The following is a 13,557-nucleotide window of genomic DNA, read 5'->3' as shown; positions in this document are numbered from 1 at the left end:
TGAGCTTCTTCAAGTATACTCTCTCGATCAGATCCTCGATGTCCCTCTTCAGGGTGCGACATTCATTGGTGAGGTGGTCGTGGTCCTTGTGGTAGTGGCAATATTGCTTGATGTTTTGACTCTGAGGATCCAACCTCATCTTGGGAGCAGGCTATTTGAGGTACCCCTCCTTCTGGACTCTAGTGAAAGCTTCTACGAGGGAGGTAGTGAGAACTATGAGAGCATGCCTTGGTGCATGGTGCCCCCATCAGTCCCTCCTGTCAGACCGATTAGAGCGGGAGTCGACTCTCGGGGGGTCTCTCGACCACTCCTACCTCGTAGGGGGGCCTCTAGCCAACTCTAGTGTCTGCACCACTGCCGGTGTTGCTAATAGTGCGGAAGTCGTGGTTGTGGAGGTCTTTGTGGCTCTGGCTGCCACCTTATAATCTCAGCTCAGGCATTCTTCATATCCATGTACCCATGGACTTTGGCCATCATCTGCTCATAATTGGCGACTGGCTTCTTTGTAGGACCCTAGAGGGGGGGTGATTAGGGTCAAGAGGCTCTAATATGCAATTTAAAACTCAGCACAAGCAAACCACAAAATAGAAGTGCAATCAAATAGAAAGAGATAGAGTTAGGAATCGTTATCCTTGACGCGCGATGTGTTAACGAGGTTCGGCCCGCTGACCTACGTCCCCGCTCCCCACTCTCGAGGAGAAATCCACTAACACATCCGGTTTGGAAGCCGGAACTTCGTCTACACAGCGATCCCACAAGATCTCTCTCTCACTACACAGTTTGATCTCACAGATCACACTCCCTCACAGTAGATCTCCACAGATCTCAACCACACAGCAGCAGAAGAAAAAGCAAGCAAGAACCTCTCTTTACACAAGCCCCTATAGCAAAGAGAAGAGTACTGAAGCTGGGAAGTGAAACACACTTGAAACAGAAAGAAAAACAGAGTTTTGAAAATTTTCTCAGGAAACAGAAAAAGCTCTCTGATTTTCAAACGTTAGGGCTTGAGGAAGAAGAAGGGGTCTGGGGAGTTTTATAGGAGAGTTTAAATCATTTTAAAACAAAAACAAATCTTCCCAAATGAGATAATAATCTCTTCTTCAGGCCCTCATCACAGACTGTGCCAATCACTAACAAGTGAAAGCACAGGGTTCGAGGCAAACGACCGTTTTAAAAAAGTCGCGGCTGAACAGAGGCAAAAATCGGTTGACCGAAGAAAATATCGGTCGACCGAAAAATACCTTCGGTCGACCGACCGAAAAAATCGGTCGACCGCCAACAGCTAAGGAGTTTTGACAAAACATCCAGAGACTCATCGGTCGACCGGCACGGTCGACCGATTAAGGGTTGAGAAATTCGGTCGACCGTATCGATCGACCGACAACACTCTGGAGACATAGTGAAGAAAGGTCATCGGATCGGTCGACCGGACCGGTCGACCGATTTCTGACATATTCTGAAATCAGGTTATTTGACCAAGTTGAAATATTTCCAAAATATTCATTTGACCTCTGAAAATTCTGAAACTTTGTAAAATGTTTTTAATACTAAAAACAAACTGTTTGGAAAAAGAATTTTGCAGATAGGTACTCATACTTGTGAAAAATAGTGTTTTGTGAAAAACGCTTAAAAACACAAGTCTAAAAACGTGTGTGTGATTCCCAATAGCTTCAAGTAAACTCAGTAACTCTTTGCCTACATTCTAGCACTAGAGAGAAAAACAAAAGAAAGCTAATATCCTCATATAGAGAGCAATATACTTGAGCTTTGATATAGCTTGAATCGGATGAAGCTTTTGATCGAATTTGTCGTTCTTGAAATGATGTTGCTTCATCTCTTGGCCTCCTCCTCCTTTGGATATCTTCGTTGTAGCATATATTCCATCCATCCTCCGTTAATGGCACTAACGACCTTGACAAATGATTTTACTACATTTACACTCAATAAGCCATTAGTACCGATAATGGTGGTTGTAAGAACATCATCAAAACATAAGGGCTAACAATCTCCCCCTTTTTGATGATGACAACCAACCATTATATAAGAGCAAAAATGAAATAGCTTATAGATAGGTGCTCCCCCTATCTATGAGCTCCCCCTAAATATATGCAACAAATGAGGAGATTTCTCTCCCCCTTTGTCACCATCAAAAAAAAATGGGGTAAAGAGAAATGCCAAATGCAAAATGCAACTAAGCAAGCAAACAATGTAGAACTTTCACATAGTGCATAAGCCCAAACTATTTCTTATGCGACGAAAATCATCCTCTCCAAGAGGCTTAGTAAATATATCCGCTAGTTGAGATTTGGTGTCAACAAATACTAGGGATACATCTTGTCTCTCTATATGATCGCGTAAGAAATGATGGCGCACGTCAATATGCTTAGTTCTAGAATGCAAAACCGAATTTTTGGAAATATTTATGGCACTTGTGTTATCACAAAAGATTTTAATATTTTGAAAATTCAAATCATAGTCAACTAAACTTTGTTTCATCCATAAAACTTGAGCACAACATAAGCCGGCGGCAATGTATTCCGCTTCCGTAGTGGACAATGCAACACAATTTTGTTTCTTGGAAGCCCAAGAAACAAGGGAATTTCCTAAGAATTGGCATGTTCCACTAGTACTCTTGCGATCTACCTTACATCCGGCAAAGTCGGCATCACAAAAACCATATAAATCAAAAGAAGTGCTTCTTGGATAAAATAAACCAAGGTTAAAAGTTCCATTAACATACTTAATGATCCTTTTAACCGCAATTAAATGAGATGCTTTTGGAGAAGCTTGAAAACGTGCACATGCACATACACTAAACATGATGTCGGGTCTACTAGCGGTGAGATAAAGAAGACTACCTATCATACCTCGATATAGTTTTTGGTCCACATCTTCTCCACTCTCATCGGCATCAAGCTTAACACTAGTACTCATGGGAGTAGGCGCATGCTTAGAATTCTCCAACTTGAATTTCTTCACCAATTCCTTCGCATACTTGCTTTGTGAAATGAAGATCCCATCCTTAGTTTGCTTGACTTGGAGCCCGAGAAAGAATGTAAGCTCTCCCATCATACTCATCTCAAAGTGATCCTGCATAACTTTAGAAAATTCCTTGCACAAGGATTCATTAGTAGCACCAAAAATAATGTCATCCACATATATTTGAACCAAAATGAAATCATTTTTCCTTTTTCTCACAAAAAGTGTGTTATCAATTGTTCCTTTTGAAAAACCATTTTCAATAAGAAAACTAGAGAGGCGAGCATACCAAGCCCTAGGAGCTTGTTTCAACCCATATAAAGCTTTTTGTACCCGGTAAACATGATTAGGAAAAGCATGATCTATAAAACCGGGGGGTTGCTCAACATACACTTCCTCTTCTATAAAACCATTTAAGAAAGCACTTTTGACATCCATTTGAAATAGTTTGAAATTTTTAAAACTAGCAAATGCCAAAAACATCCTAATAGATTCCAACCTTGCAACCGGTGCAAAGGTTTCATCATAGTCTATGCCCTCCTCTTGATTGTATCCTTGGGCAACCAAACGTGCTTTATTTCTAGTTACAATGCCATGTTCATCAAGTTTGTTTCTAAAAACCCATTTTGTACCAATAACACTAGCATTGTTAGGTCTAGGAACTAACTTCCAAACTTCATTTCTTTGAAAATTGTTTAATTCTTCATGCATAGCCAAAACCCAAAACTCATCATTTAAAGCATCATTAACCTTTTTAGGTTCTAGTTGAGATAGAAATGCAACATTACCACATTCACTCAAGGCTTTTGAGCGAGTTATAACTCCTTTTGAAGGGCTCCCAATGATTTGTTCCTTTGGATGATTTGATGTGAATTTCCAAGCTTTAGGTGGTTCAACTTGATCTTGAGCGTTTGTGCTATCCACATCCTTTTGAACTTCTATAGAGGGAGTGTCATTGATTTGCAACAAGTCCAATCCTCCCTCAATATCATCATCATCATCTTTCCTAGGCAACACAACTTGAGAGCCAACATTAGTCTCATCAAAAGTAACGTTTATAGACTCTTCAACAACGAGGCTTCGTTTATTGAAGACCCTATAAGCCTTACTTCGAGGTGCATAACCCAAGAAAATACCAACATCAATTTTGGAATCAAATTTATCATGGTGATCTTTTGTATTTAAAATAAAGCATTTGCAACCAAAGACACGAAAATAACCAATGAAAGGAGTTTTTCCATAATAAAGTTCATAAGGAGTTTTCTTAAGCTTTGGTCTAATCAAAACACGATTTAAAACAGGGCAAGCCGTATTGACGGCTTCCGCCCAAAAATATTTTGGTAAATCAAATGAGTTTAACATAGTGCGTGCCATCTCTTGTATGGTACGATTTTTCCGTTCAACAACACCATTTTGTTGTGGTGTTCTAGGAGCGGAAAACATATGAGTTATACCATGATGAGCACAAAAATCATAGAAAAATTCATTTTGAAATTCACCACCATGATCACTTCTTATTTTAACAACTTTCAAATCCTTTTCATTTTCAATTCTTTTAACATGATTAGCAAATTCTTCAAAACAATCATTTTTCTTAGCAAGAAATATTGTCCATGTAAAACGAGAAAAATCATCAATAATCACAAAAACATAGTGTTTGCCTCCAAGAGAGGTAACACGCATAGGACCAAATAAATCAAGATGAAGTAATTGCAAGGGTTTAGAAGTCGATACCTCATGGATGGATTTGAAAGAAGACTTTGTTTGTTTACCTTTGGCACAATCCTCACAAATTGTATCTTTTATGAAGTGCAAGCTAGGTAGCCCTTTCACAAGATTCTTCTTAGACAATTTTGATATTAACTCCATATTTGCATGTCCAAGTCTCTTGTGCCAAATCCAAGGATTTTCATCAATTGCCGCAAGACACTTCACATCTTGATTCACTAACTCATTCATCTCAAAAATGTAAACATTAGACTTGCGATTTGCAATAAAAACAATTTTTCCATCCATACTAATGATGCATTTATCCGGTTTAAAAGAAATATCAAAACCTTTATCACTTAATTGGCTAATGCTAAGAAGATTATGATTCAAGCCATTTACTAAATAAACATCTTCAATAATGGGTGAGGGTTTCTTACCAATAGAACCGATACCAATGATTTTACCTTTCTCACCACCACCGAAGGAGACATTGCCTCCTTCAATCCTTGATAGGGTTGCAAATAACTCTTTGTTGCCCGTCATATGATGTGAGCAACCACTATCAAGGTACCACATCTCCTTACGTCGTTGCCGTGACGTTCCCTACAAAAGAAGAAGATGAAGGTGTAGTAGCTTTAGGTACCCATGTCTTGGGTCCTTGGTGGTTAGTAGTTTTGGTACCTTTGGGTACCCATATCAAACCATAAAAATCTTCATTGTCTTTAATTCTACAATGAGTAGAAATGTGTCCATGTCTCATACAATAGGTGCATACAAAATTTCTTTTGTATGTACGAATGTTAGAACCATGAAACCTATTTCTACCATGGTGATTGTAGTTGGCATAAGCATGAGTGGGTCTAGTCCTACAACCCTCAATTTCTAGTCTTTCAATCTTTGATCTTAATTGCTTGTTCTCAAAATCGAGATCTCCAAGCAATTCATCTTTTAGAGCAAGAGAGGTTGTTAGTTGTTCTAGCTTAATATCACAAGAGGCATGCAATTTTTTGAAAGAAGAGTATTCTTTAGACATTCTTTTAAATTCAAAGTTCAACTCTTCTAAAGCCATAGCTATGTCACATTGCATATAAAAAGATTCACTTTCGGCCTCGGATATTACCTCATGTTCATTTGCCATGAAACAAACATTTGGGTCATGAAGAGCAAGTTTGGCTCCTTCTTCATCACTATCCGAGTCACTTGGTTCGGATTCTTCCCATCCGGCATACATAGCCTTCTTCTTCTTGTACTTCATGTACTTTTCTTTGAGCTTGGGGCAATCCTTAGCGATGTGACCCGGTTCATTGCACTCAAAACATTTACCTACACGAGAGGAAAACTTGTTGTTAGATCGAGGGTTAAATTTTTTGTTCATTTTTATAAGTCTAGAGATTCTTCTAGAGAGATGAGCCACTTCTCTAGAAAAATCAACTTCACTCTCCGACGACGAAGATGAGTTGTCACTAGCTCCCTTGAGAGCTATGGTCTTCAACTTTGGTGACGGCTCCTCAACTTCTCGTGATGGCACTTCCTCCTTCTCCTTCCCCTTGAGCTTCTTCTCATGCACTTTGAGCTTTCCGATGAGACTATCAAGAGCTAAGATAGTGAGGTCATGAGCTTCCTCAATGGCCGTAGCCTTGGGCTCCCATGCCGGAGTCAATGAGCGAAGTATCTTGTAGTTCATCTCTTGAATGGATAATTGCTTATCTAGACCATGTAATTCATTGATGATATTAGTAAAACGGGAAAACATAGCATCAATGGATTCATTAGGAAGCATTTTAAATAGCTCATAATCATGCATGAGTCCACTAATCTTAGATTCCTTAACTTGGGGTGTTCCTTCATGTGTGACACATAATTTTTGCCAAATTTCGTATGCGGTTGCACACGTGGAAACCCTATTGTATTCATTGGGGGAAAGACCACAGATTAAGGCGTTCATGGCCTTAGCATTGAGATTGGCAAGGTGCCTTTCATCATCGGACATGTTCTCAACTTTGGACTTCTCTACCAAGGAGCGAAGTATCTTGTAATTCATCTCTTGAATGGATAATTGCTTATCTAGACCATGTAATTCATTGATGATATTAGTAAAACGAGAAAACATAGCATCAATGGATTCATTTGGAAGCATTTTAAATAGCTCATAATCATGCATAAGTCCACTAATCTTAGATTCCTTAACTTGGGGTGTTCCTTCATGTGTGACACATAATTTTTGCCAAATTTCGTATGCGGTTGCACACGTGGAAACTCTATTATATTCATTAGGGGAAAGACCACAAATTAAGGCGTTCATAGCCTTAGCGTTGAGATTAGCTAGGTGCCTTTCTCCATCGGTCATGTTCCCGACTTTGGACTTTTCTTCATATTTCTCTTCTATGAGCTCTAGAATGTCAAGGTCTATGCAACGAAGGTAAATTCTCATCCTAGCCTTCCAATAAGCAAAATAAATGCCGGTGAAGAGAGGTGGCCTAGTTGTGGATTGTCCTTCTAGCATATGCATATTCAAAGAGGCCTCCATTAGATCTTTTCTCTAAGGTTGTTAAACCAAAAACTGATATAGAGACCAAGCTCTGATACCAATTGTAGGACCCTAGAGGGGGGGTGATTAGGGTCAAGAGGCTCTAATATGCAATTAAAAAACAGTACAAACAAACCACAGTAACAGAAGTGCAATAATAAAGAAAGAGATAAAGTTAGGAATCGTTATCCTTGACGCGCGATGTGTTAACGAGGTTCGGCCCGCTGACCTACGTCCCCGCTCCCCACTCTCGAGGAGAAATCCACTAACACATCCGGTTTGGAAGCCGGAACTTCGTCTACACAATGATCCCACAAGATCTCTCTCTCACTACACAGTTGATCTCACAGATCACACTCCCTCACAGTCGATCTACACAAGATCTCACTCACAGCAGCAGAAGATAAATGCAAGACACTCTCTTTACACAAGCCCCTATAGCAAAGAGAAGAGTACTGAAGCTGGGAAGTGAAACACACACAAGAACTCAGAAGAACAAGTTTGATTTGAAAATTTTCTCAGGAAGAAACAGAGCTCTCTGGTTCTCTTTCAAACGTTAGGGCTTAGGGAAGAAGAAGCAGGCTTGGGGGTTTTTATAAAAGAGTTTAAATCAATAAAAACAAAAACCCAATCTTCCTATTTAGGAAGATAATCTACTTTGCAGGTTGTGACCTCAGACTGTGCCAATCACTAATAAGTGAAAGCACAGGAGTCGAGGCGAAAAACGACCGTTTTAAAAAATCGCGGCTGACCAAATCGGTTGACCGAAGAAATAATCGGTCGACCGAAAATACCGTCGGTCGACCGCTGACAGCTAAAGAAATTTGGAAAACCAAGCAGAGCCTCTTCGGTCGACCGGAACGGTCGACCGATTTGAAGATTGAAAATTCGGTCGACCGTATCGGTCGACCGACGACAATCTGGAAAGATACTGAGGAAAGGTCATAGGATCGGTCGACCGGGCCGGTCGACCGATTTCTGATATTTTCCAGAAAACAGATTTTTGACCAACTTGAAATATTTGCAAAATATTCATTTGACCTCTGAAAATTCTGAAACTTTGTAAAATGTTTTTAATACTAAAAACAAACTGTTTGGAAAAAGAATTTTGCAGATAGGTACTCATACTTGTGAAAAATAGTATTTTGTGAAAAACGCTTAAAAAACACAAGTCTAAAAACGTGTGTGTGATTCCCAATAGCTTCAAGTAAACTCAGTAACTCTTCGCCTACATTCTAGCACTAGAGAGAAAAACAAAAGAAAGCTAATATCCTCATATAGAGAGCAATATACTTGAGCTTTGATATAGCTTGAATCGGATGAAGCTTTTGATCGAATTTGTCGTTCTTGAAATGATGTTGCTTCATCTCTTGGCCTCCTCCTCCTTTGGATATCTTCGTTGTAGCATATATTCCATCCATCCTCCGTTAATGGCACTAACGAGCTTGACAAATGATTTTACTACATTTACACTCAATAAGCCATTAGTACCGATAATGGTGGTTGTAAGAACATCATCAAAACATAAGGGCTAACATTCTTAGCAAGCGAGTCAGCCAACTCATTGCTCTACAACCCGGTTACAAAAGCGAACATAGCGATCGTACTCCCTGGATCGTTGACCTCCAGCCTTTTCACCTAGAACCTCTTGAAGTAGGCTCAAATGCTCTCTCTAGGCCATTGCCTCATCTGGATTAGCACATGAGGGGGTAACTTCTTCTTAGTGTAAGCCAAGAAGTGGTGAATGAACTTTCGGTTGAGCTGTTGGAAGCTACTGATGGACTTTTTCTCAAGAGCATTCTACCAGAGCTTGGCACTCCCTGAAAGATTGATGGGGAAGCATCGACAGATGACTGTTTCCAAAGCTTAGATCATGCTCATCATATCATAGTAGTTCTGAACATGGAGAGGTCTCACTCGCCTTTGTACTTCTCCACGTGAGGCATTTTGAACTTCTCACATGGGTATTCATGAGGTCATCTGAAAGAGGAGGGTGTTCCCCCTGATGGCTTCTATGACCGGTCTTTACACCCGATCATATCCAAAGACCCCCATGGTAGTAGAAGGGGCTAGAGAAGCACGATGGTGGGGAGAGTCTTAGAGATTGGTCCCCTTATGTAGTCCCTAGGGTGACTAGGGCTGGGGCTCTCATCGGTGATTTCAAGATGAGAGAGGAGACGTCGGCGAGGCTCTTCAGTGCGAGTCGATCGATGAGGTAGTGTGGTCGTGTTCTCGGCCTGATCCCTCAGCTATTTGGCAGCAACATGAGGAGTCTGAGGTGGGACTACTTATTACGCTCTGGAAGGAGGGTGAGACTCTGACCGCAGTTCTTTAGAAGATGGGGGGACAATTTAAGTAGCTTGTTGCGGTTATGGAAGCCGGCTAAGGAGCTCGCTGGTGAAGGTTGTGAGTTGCTATTGGAGAGATTGAGAAATCTGCTGAGCTATTTCTTCAAACTGAGCTCAAGTAATGTAGCTATGGTGTGGTTCTACAGGGTGAGACTGATTAGCCCTATGCTTAGAACCAGACATGTTTTCTCAAAAAAGAAAGAGAGCCGTACAGTGGGCGCCAAACTGTTGATGTTAAATAACCAAACAATCAAATATGTGATGGGTGAGATTGATTAGGAACCGCTTACTTCTCCGAATATCCGGTTCTGAGTTAGATAGCTTCAGCCTGCACAAATAGCAACTCATGAGAGGATGTGGCTTGGTTCTCCCATTGTACCTCTAACGATTAAGTCAGCTGGTGATTTTGTGTGGGAAAATAAAAAACTATGTGAGTTCTTTAGTATAGTGCAGTATAATCTGTAGATATTGCTAGGAAAAGAATCCTTGGAAAAAGATCATATCCAAAAGATTAAAAAAAGATTAGACTGGAAAAAGATTGGAAAAAAGATCTTCCCTTGTAAAGAATAGTTATTTGTAGTGGTGCTGAAAGGGTAGAACCGTCACTTCGCCCGAGTACAGTATGGCGGTAAGTAGGCATGGGCTGGCGGCTGCATCAGCACCTATTTTACACGTACCGGTCTACGAGTGGGGGAGAGATCATATCAGCATTAAATAAGAAGTGATCGAAGGTATGGCAGTGCTGACGTTGTTCAACGAGTCATGAAGACTATTGGGGCTAGAAGTATGATGCATCTGCCAAGCATTAATGTGATGTCGACATGCTGTCAATGGGAGAGGCTCGAGGCCGAAGTCATCCTTTAGCTTGGACAAGAAGTAACGCCTTTCAAGTCGAGCTCGTGAGGCATCAAATAAATGGTCAAGTAGACTCATAGCGAGTCATCTTCGACAAGAGGACCGACAAGTCCAACCTTTCGAGTCGACCTAATGAGATGTCGACTCGACGGGTCCGCTACGTCGGGATCCTTGGTTATTTTGACCGTCAATCTGACTTGAGAGGTGCATGCAGAGGGACACTTGTCCATTGCTGGCAAAGGGCCGTACTTTGGTAACTGAAAACACCATAACATTATGCCTTCATGGAGTGCTAAAGTCTGTCACGTCTGATCATAATTCCAAGTTCTTATCTCACTTTTGGAGGACATTATGGCAGCGTTTTAATATTTCACTCAAATTTAGTACTGCTTACCATCTTCAAACAAATGAACAAACTAAAGTGGTAAATCATACTCTCAGTAACCTTCTCAGATCCTTCTCTTACGATCATCCAAAGCAGTAGGATCTTGCTCTAGCACATGCTGAATTTATTTATAACTGTATGGAGAATCGAACTATAGGCAGGGCTCCATTTATGATTGTGTATGGAAGGATTCCAAACCATTATCTTGATCTAGTTTTAGTACCTAAGCTTCTTGGACAGAGTATTGCTGCAGATCATATGGTTGAAAAGATATGTACTATCTAACAAGAAGTGAAAGAGAAGATAGAGAAGTCCAATGCTAGGTATAAGGTAGATGTTGATCAACACAGGAGGAGACATGGTGATGGTGTTTCTGTGAAAAGAACACTTCCTAGTGAGAACCTAAAATAAGATAAAGAACAAAAAGTATGGCCCATGCAAAATACTGAAGAAGATTAGCAACAATGCTTATATCATTAACCTTTTTGCATATTTGACTATTTCTTCTAGTTTCAATGTTACAGATTTGTTTGAGTATTACACACCAGAAGGAACAACTCTTTATGCGACTATAAGCTCGAGGTCAAGCTCTTTTCAAGTAGGAGGGACTAATGTAGAACACATTGTAGATATATTTAAGGAGAAACGGGACCGTCAAAGGATCAAATGTAGACCCAGCCAAAAATAATAATTTGCAACAAAGAACGGGTCATATCTCTCAAACCGTATGTCATAATTGGACAATTGTCATAATTGGACAATTATATATGTAAATTGCATATTTTTTTAAGACGGGGTCAAACAAACCCATAATTGTTTAGTTTGATGACATATGTTTTGCAAAATTCCCTTTGGATTGAGATATATCAGAGTTTTTATCAGTTTTTTACTATTTTAGGTAATGTTTTAGGATTCTGTTTTGATTAGAAAGAAAATCTGGTTTGATTCTAAATTTGACTGATTTACTTCCTAATCATAGGAAGTCTTTTAAGAAGAGTTTTGTGATTTCTATTTTTGGCAAAGTTTGAGTCATAGTAGGAGTCATGTTTATTTTCTATTTAAATAGAGTATTGTAAGCCTTAAAAGCATAACATTTTTATCAATGAAATTCCTCTTTAATATTATATTCATTGATTCAAAGTTCTTCGTAGATTTGGAGATCGTTCTTTCTGGATTCAGAGAACACACATTGATGGATTCCAAGGTTTTTACTTCCGCTACGTTATAAAAATGATGCACGTTCTATCTTTTGTTAAGCAGTCGTGAGAATATTTCTCATAATATTCCCACGTTCTTGCCATATTGTACTAACTATCATCTAACCTCGTTGATTGTATTGGTTACAATTTTATCTACCTCTTTCTTCTTATTAAATACCATTCATCCTCTTTTTTGTTTCTTCTTCTTATTTAGTTCCCAAGCTTTGCAATCTCTTTTATTTTTAGAAAAAGAAGGCTACATGATTTCAGATCTCCACCTTATTTATGATTGTAAATTAATCTCTTTGATCACTTCCAACAATCCCCGAACCAAGATCTCTCTTAAATTTGTGAAACTGTGGCTTCATAAGAGATTTGGGAGAGAGATTTTTAGAGATTATGTAAAGAAACAATAAAAAGTAGGAGGTTTTTAACTTGGGGGGGGGGTTATTTTTAGAGAAGGGTAAATCTCTTGCTTACATGTAAAATTTAATGTTGTTTAATAAATTCACACAACAAACAATTTACAACATTTGTTATGCTTTGTATTGTAAGGTAATAAGTGTCTTTTTAAATAGTAGGGTATTTTAAGTGCAATTTAGCCAAAATAATATTAGAATAATTAAATAAACCAAATATCAAAGAGAGAACAATCAACTACAAAACAATTTTTTTTTTCATTAGCACTAAAAGTAGATGGTTTTTAATGAAAGAATAGAACCTTAAAAAATAATATAGAATCAACTAAACCAAAATACCATTTGTAAAAAAAACTAAATTAAACGTAAGAGAGAACAATCAACAACATAACAATAAGATTTTGGATTAGCATATAATTAGATGGCTCTCAAATTCAAGAATAAGTACCTTTATTTAAAACAATCAACTAAAAGAAAAAAGTTTCCGAGATTATCTTCTCTTCTTTGGTGTTGAAACAATGGATCTATCAAATATAAAACATAAAATGGAGATGAGTTAGCTTGGAATAAATAGAGACAACTTATAAAATATTTGTTAATTATCTTATGAATGGAGAATTCAATTTACTACCTTTTTATGAGAAACTTTGAATATAGAACAGGTTCTTTTTCAACCCAGTATGGACCAGAGGAGCTAAATTCAAAACACATATAAATTTTGAGAAGATTTAGGAGAAGTAATTTTAAAACCGATGAAGATTTGGGAGACTAATTTCTCAATATGAAGATTCGTGGGATTACTATCAAAATATGAAAATTTTGGGGGCTATCAAAAAAGCGTAAACTATGACTAAACAATTTGATTTATTTTCTTAAACTAAAAAAGTGCAATTATAAAAAAATGAATCTTATAAGTATTATATAAAGATAAATCAGAATCTTATAAGTATTATGTAAAGATAAATCAAACACCTGCTTTAACCTCTATTAAAGCACAATTTGGCTATTTTCTGTCAAGTGTAACAACTATTTTCCATACAATATAGATAGAAATAAATCACACCAAGAGATAAAGTGACACTAAGGGGTATTTGTTTCACTCTTTTTATAGAATAGGAATAAGAATTGGATTTGA

The sequence above is a fragment of the Asparagus officinalis genome, chromosome 2 (assembly GCF_001876935.1).
Source record: "Asparagus officinalis chromosome 2, Aspof.V1, whole genome shotgun sequence".
NCBI classification, from domain to species: Eukaryota; Viridiplantae; Streptophyta; class Magnoliopsida; order Asparagales; family Asparagaceae; genus Asparagus; species Asparagus officinalis.
This window is presented reverse-complemented; position numbering follows the sequence as displayed.